General features: G+C 38.3%; 1 long non-coding RNA gene across 1 annotated transcript in view; it reads right to left on the reverse strand.

Annotated features, from left to right (window-relative positions):
• Positions 1-466: 466 nt before the first annotated feature.
• LOC133605422 (uncharacterized) overlaps positions 467-7,456 on the reverse strand; it is a 28,707-nt gene continuing 21,717 nt past the window's right edge. Inside the window, exons 3-4 of the long non-coding RNA XR_009815139.2 lie at positions 5,332-5,417; positions 467-1,219 (exon numbers count right to left, since the gene is read on the reverse strand). This is a non-coding gene — a long non-coding RNA (uncharacterized lncRNA). The remainder of the gene's footprint in view (positions 1,220-5,331; positions 5,418-7,456) is intronic.

The following is a 7,456-nucleotide window of genomic DNA, read 5'->3' on the forward strand; positions in this document are numbered from 1 at the left end:
TACAGCATGGCAACATAAGCTAGTTGAATTCTGATTGGATAAAAACTCTTAAACTAAAAACAGCACTGGAAGGACATGGAAAATATCAATACTTTTAGATATTTAAGGAAAGTACATAAAAAATGACTTATCTTTAATTATGATGATTTGTGGTTATGTTAGGCCAGCAGTGAAGGTCTTGCTGACCCTGAAGGCACACCACTGGGTTTGAGAATCACCATCCTAAGCCTATTTGGGTAAAAAAATGTATACATTTTGAGACGAGATATGTTAGTACGCTTTGGATTTAGCATCCTAACGTATCAATAAGTTGCTGTTTTAAAGTGTCATTTCCTCCAGCCTGACCAGTCGTGCACATTTCCAACAAAATCCCTGCTGGCTCATAAAAGCTTCACGAGATCAGCGTTGGTGCGTGACTTTAAAAAGGATGACCTCACTTCCTGCAGCACAGAGCAGACACGCGGCGTTGCAAAAGATTCACAGCTTTATTACACACATGATCATACAAAATAAAGGTGGTACATTCATAAAAACTCACTTCCTTTCATTTTGGATTAAAAGTGGGCACGCCAACGTGCAAAACACTTCCCTTGTCACGTCTTGCAAGAACACTTCATACCGGTGACAAACAAAAAAAAAGGTAGTGACATGTTCCAACATCCCTTTGAGGCGCTAAAGTTTTTTTACTCTACAAAAATAACTTTTTGCAGATTGTGCAAATATTCAACCCCCCCTCCCCCCACTTTTCACAAAATACAGCAGCTGTTTGTCCTCAAAACACACAAAAGTTGATTTGTACTTGCATCCCGTTACCAACAAGGCTGTGGGACGGCCATCACTTCGTTTCAAAGGAGCATCTCCAACACCGATAAGCTATCCTTTCAAAATAAAAGGCATTACTGTTTGTTTTGCTGCCGTCTTGCTTTGAGCACACCTTGGCAGACTTCAAGTATTTGCATTATTAACAGTATTGTGTTACCTTGCTAGCATGCACCCTCGCCACGACTAATGGCCCGCCCACTAAAGGCATGACCGAGCCTTCATTAGTTCTACGGGAGGGGAAAAGGTGCTTTCAGTTGGCAGGGTGGGCGTGCACCTTCTCCGTCATCTGCTTGGCGCTGTAGTAGGACAGGCTGAGGCCCATGATGGCCAGCATCATGGCAATCTGGTTGACGGCACGGTCTTGGGGCTGGGTCTGAACCTCGCCCGCCACCTGCCTCTGTGGACACCGAGTGGGGAAACAAGCCAGGTCGAAAAGGTCAGTGGCGACAAGCCACAACTGAAAGACGTAAAACATTTGCTATTCAAAAACGGAGCTTTTAAAAACACGGAACACAACGTCCTTCTACGAGCTTCCACCTCCAGTGAGGTTTTACACGCAGTGAGGTTGTCACGTTGTGTAAATGGTCAATAAAAAGAGAATACAACAAAATCCTTTTCAACTTTTATTCAATTGAATAGACTGCAAAGACAAGATACTGAAAAACGTTATTTTTTGCAAATATTAACTCATTTGGAATTTGATCCCTGCGACATGTTTCAAAAAAGCTGGCACAAGTGGCAAAAAAGAGTGAGAAAGTTGAGGAATGCTCATCAAAGACTTATTTGGAACATCCCACAGGTGAACAGGCTAATTGGGAACAGGTGGGTGCCATGATTGGGTATAAAAGTAGATTCTATGAAATGCTCAGTCATTCACAAACAAGGATGGGGCGAGGGTCCCCACTTGGTCAACAAATGCCTGAGCAAATTGTTGAACAGTTTAAGAAAAACCTTCCTCAAGCAGCTATTGCAAGGAATTTGGGGATTTCACCATCTACGGTCTGTAATATCATCAAAAGGTTCAGAGAATCTGGAGAAATCACTCCACGTAAGCCATGATATTACGGAGCTTGGATCCCTCAGCCGGTACTGCATCAAAAAGCGACATCAGTGTGTAAAGGATATCACCACATGGGCTCAGGAACACTTCAGAAAAACACTGTCAGTAACTACAGTTGGTCGCTGTAGTGGCCTAGTGGTTAGAGTGTCCGCCCTGAGATCGGTAGGTTGTGGGTTCAAACCCCGGCCGAGTCATACCAAAGACTATAAAAATGGGACCCATTACCTCCCTGCTTGGCACTCAGTATCAAGGGTTGGAATTGGGGGTTAAATCACCAAAAATTATTCCCGGGCGCGGCCACCGCTGCTGCCCACTGCTCCCCTCACCTCCCAGGGGGTGATCAAGGGTGATGGGTTAAATGCAGAGAATAATTTCGCCACACCTAGTGTGTGTGTGACAATCATTGGTACTTTAACTTTAACTTTACATCTGTAAGTGCAAGTTAAAACTCTACTATGCAAACATTTATCAACAACACCCAGAAACGCTTCGCTGGGCCTGAGCTCATCTAAGATGGACTGATGCAAAGTGGAAAAGTGTTCTGTGGTCTGACGAGTCCACATTTCAAATTGTTTTTGGAAACTGTGGACGTCGTGTCTTCCGGACCAAAGAGGAAAAGAACCATCCAGATTGTTCTAGGGTGAAAGTGTAAAAGGCAGCATGTGTGATGGTATGGGGGTGTATTAGTGGCCAAGACATGGGTAACTTACACATCTGTGAAGGCACCATTAATGCTGAAAGGTACATACAGCTTTTGGGGCAACATATGTTGTCATCATGGACGCCCCTGCTTATTTCAGCAAGACAATGCCAAGCCACGTGTTACAACAGTGTGGCTTCATAGTAAAAGTGTAGACTGGCCTGCCTGTAGTCCAGACCGGTCTCCCATTGAAAATGTGTGAAGGCTAAAATATGAGAAGGGAGACTGTTGAACAACTTAAGCTGTACATCAAGCAAGAATGGGAAAGAATTCCACTTCAAAAATGTGTCTCCTCAGTTCCCAAACCTTTACTGAGTGTTGTTAAAAGGAAAGGCCATGTAACACACTGGTAAAAATGCCTTTTTTGCAATGTGTTGTTGCCATTAAATTGTAAGTTCATGATTATTTGCCAAAACGAAAGGAAGTTTCTCAGTGTGAACATGAAATATCTTGTCTTTGCAGTCTATTCAATTGAATATAAGTTGAAAAGGATTTGTTGTATCCTCTTTTTATTTACCATTTACACAACGTGACAACTTCGCTGCTTTTGTAAAAGGAACCAGAGCTCAGCAGTTTCACATCTCATATGTTTTTTGTGTGGGGGTTTTTTCATTGATTTTTGAAAATAATGAATGAATAAGAACCGCGACTCGGATGAGAATCTATTTTTTTGTGCACCTCTGCTATTAAGTCGCTGGCACAATAAAATTATATGTATGTTCTCACACTTCCGGCAAAAATAAAAACCTTTTGAAGATGAAGAATCTGAATTGTAACAAAACTAAAGAGAATACGAGTATATTTGAAAACTGGCGTCAGCAAAAAGTCAACTTTTTGTCATTAAAGATGACTGAAAAGCAGCCAAATATTCACACTTGTTAGGACAGCACTTTTTAAAGTAGAAGAAGATTAGGACAACTGTCCAGCTTTGGCACATCAGTGCACTTACACCTAGCAGTAGTTGGAAGACAATGAAAAATCATTTATACTAAATGTATTCCACATACTTATATTGTTGTCCCAATACCGATATTTTGGTACCGGTACCAAAATGTATTTCGATACTTTTCTAAATAAAAGGGGACCACAAAAAATGGCATTATTGGCTTTATTTGAACATACAAACATGTTTATTATTGCAATTTAGTCCTTAAATAAAATAGTGTGTATATATATTTATATGTGGTTTATATATATTTATATGTGGTTATAGTGTATATATATTTATATGTGGTTTATATATATTTATACGTGGTAATAGTGTATATATATTTATACGTGGTAATAGTGTATATATATTTATATGTAGTTTATATATATTTATATGTGGTTATATTGTATATACAGTATATTTATATGTGGTTTATATATATTTATATGTGGTTTATATATACTTATATGTGGTTATAGTGTATATATATTTATATGTGGTTATATTGTATATATATTATATGTGGTTTATATATATTTATATGTGGTTTATATATACACACTTTTGTGGTTATAGTGTATATATATTTATATGTGGTTATAGTGTATATATATTTATATGTGGTTTATATATATTTATATGTGGTTTATATATATTTATATGTGGTTATAGTGTATATATATTTATATGTGGTTTATACATATTTATATGTGGTTTATATATATTTATATGCGCCCGATTGTAGCTGAGATAGGCTCCAGTGATTCCCCGCGACCCCAAAAGGGACAAGCGGTAGAAAATGGATGGATGGATATATGTGTTATAGTGTATATATATTTATATGTGGTTTATATATATTTATACGTGGTTTATACATATTTATATGTGGTTATAGTGTATATATATATATTTATATGTGGTTATAGTGTATATATATTTATATGTGGTTTATATATATTTATACGTGGTTATAGTGTATACTACAAAAAATTTCATTATTGTCTTTATTTTATTATTTTTTTTAAATCTTAGGGTACATGAAACATGTTTATTATTATAATTTAGTCTTTAAATAAAATGTTGAACATACTAGACAACTTGTCTTTTAGTAGTAAGTAAACAAACAAAGACTCCTAATTAGTCTACAGTAACATATTTTGTCATTTATACACCTATTATTTTGTACACATTATGAGGGACAAACTGTAAAAAATTGATTATTAATCTACTGGTTCATTTACTGTTAATATCTGCTTATTTTCTGTTTTAACATGTTCTATCTACACTTCTGTTAAAATGTAATAATCACTTATTCTTCTCTTCTTTGATACTTGACATTAGTTTTGGATGATACCACACATTTAGGTATGGATGTGATACCAAGTAGTTACAGGATCATACATTGGTCATATTCACGTGCCCAGTTATGTTATTGAAAAACCAATGTTGGAGTTTACTTGGCCGTAGAAGACAAAGAAAAAAGTTCATATTGAGCTTTAATACAAAAAAACGCCTTTACTGTGATATTGTAAGGTCTGGCTAGCAGTCACATGTTAACAGTCGCCATCTTTTCCTGCGCCACTGTTGCACATGTCCACTAGGCCCTACTGTACAAACGAGGGCGGGGCGGCCTTTGTCCTCCAATTAGTGTCAATACGAGAACAATGCGGTGACATAAAGGCCTCGGTCGTGTGTGCAGAGTTGTGATGACTGCTGGGGTACTAAAAGCAACAGGAAGCGTGAGCACAATGGCCGACGTCTGCTTCCATCACGTCCCAGATGATGAGCAGGAGATGAAAGGTGTGTGTGCTGACGTACCTGGAGGAGGCGGAAGTATCCAGGTGTGAGTCTGCCCAGCCTGATGATCATGTCTACGGACCAGGAGGGAGGAGCTACAGAAGGACCTGCAAACCAGGAGGAGAACATTGGATTTCCTTAAGTAGCGATTGATACTGAAATATTGATACCAAGACTTTTATGCGCCAATATCAATTCTCAAATCAAAATATCAATACTTTAGTTCAGGGGTGTCCAAAAAATTGATTGAGAAGTTTATTGACATGTTAAAGAATGTAATCCATGTAATGCTTTAAAAAGGCAAATGGATGGCACAAAAAGCCAAAAGGCTTGTTTCCATTGTGGTCCATGAAATATTCATCACATTTGATACATTCAATTATAAAATATATACAACCTGTAACATGTATATAAAAAATTACGTTAAAAAATTGATAAATGATGTACATTAGAGATGCGCGGATAGGCAATTATTTCATCCGCAACCGCATCACAAAAGTCGTCAACCATTCGCCATCCACCCGAACTAACATTTAATCAAAACCACACCCGCCCGCCATCCGCCACCCGCCCGTTGTTATATATCTAATATAGACGATGCAAGGCATTAGTGAGGTTATAAAGCTTTTGCCTGTTAAAGAAAGGAGACTGATCCAATGCAGCAGAGACATTCAATGCGTGCCACGCTGTCACGGCCCAGACGCACACCAGTGCGCAATCATCTGTGAGCCGCGCTGAGCGCACCTCCAAGCGCGCTCACGCCACTCAAACTGCTGCAGGCAGCTGCGTTCTATCTTGTTTTAACATCCTTTGGCACTCTTCTGGGATCACGGGGGACGAAACTGCTCATGCTCAGGGTGTTTGTGGAGGTTCGGAGTTTTGCACAAATGTGATGCACCATGTTAGATGTCCCGGTTTTGTGACTGTCGTAGACATAAACAGCGTCGCAGCTCTTGCAAATCACGTAGCCAGCATTACTATCATCCTGATTTACAACCTCATAAAAACAAGTCCACGCTGAACTTTTCTGGCCTTTTTTTCCCCTGGTCTTTAGTATTCCCTTTTTTAGTTTGTCGCGTACCACGTTTGCTGCCGGCGTTGCCATCTCTTTTTTTTTTTTCTTCTTCTGTTGTGGCATGCTGCAGGTGCCTGCTCGTTTTTCGTATGTGGGTAACATTTAACTATGTATATATATATATTTCCGAATTGGTTTAACTGCCACCCGCCTGAATCTATTTAAAATCTTTTTTTTTTTTTTATTTCAACCGCCCGACCCGACCCGCGGATAAAATCAAAATTTTTTTTATTTCAACCGCCCGACCCGCGGATAATCCGCGGACTCCGCGGTTGTGTCCGCAAACCGCGCATCTCTAATGTACATATACACAGTATACATGTCAGGTGATTTGAAAAACAATATTTACAAAAAATGGGGGGCAGGGGGGGGGGGGGTGGATATACACTATGTACATGTTGACTCCAAGAGTGTGCAAAACAGAATGAGAAAATATATATACACTATAAGCACATAAATATATATAAACCACATATAAATATATATAAACCACATATAAATATATATATACACTATAAGCACATAAATATATATAAACCACATATAAATATATATACACTATAAGCACATAAATATATATAAACCACATATAAATATATATACACTATAAGCACATATAAACCTGTTTGATGCTTGGTAGAGTTGCTGGGGATCAATTTAGGTTGAGATCAGGTAAAGGTTGAGCTGAGGATTTTATGGCAGTTGTAACATTTAGTAGGGAAGTTGGAATTTGAAGGTCTGTTGGTAGTGCATTCCACTGAGTGCTGGCAAAATAGATACATTTTTTCCAACAAACGACTGCATAGTGAAAAAGTCTACCCCAGGGCAGCTGTGGCTATGAAAGTAGCTTACCACCACCAGGTGTGAATGATTGATGAGTTCTACATGTAAAGCGACTTTGGGTACTTAGAAAAGCGCTATATAAATCCCAGGTATTATTATTATTATTAAAGTATGCGGGGGCCACCATATTGATTTTTATTTTTAATTAAGAAACAATGCTTAATACAGATATAGTGTCTGCTGTGTATTGTAGATGATCAAGTATTTTTGTATTAGAACATTTCAGAT

This window comes from Nerophis lumbriciformis, linkage group LG04 (assembly GCF_033978685.3).
Source record: "Nerophis lumbriciformis linkage group LG04, RoL_Nlum_v2.1, whole genome shotgun sequence".
Lineage (NCBI taxonomy): Eukaryota > Metazoa > Chordata > Actinopteri > Syngnathiformes > Syngnathidae > Nerophis > Nerophis lumbriciformis.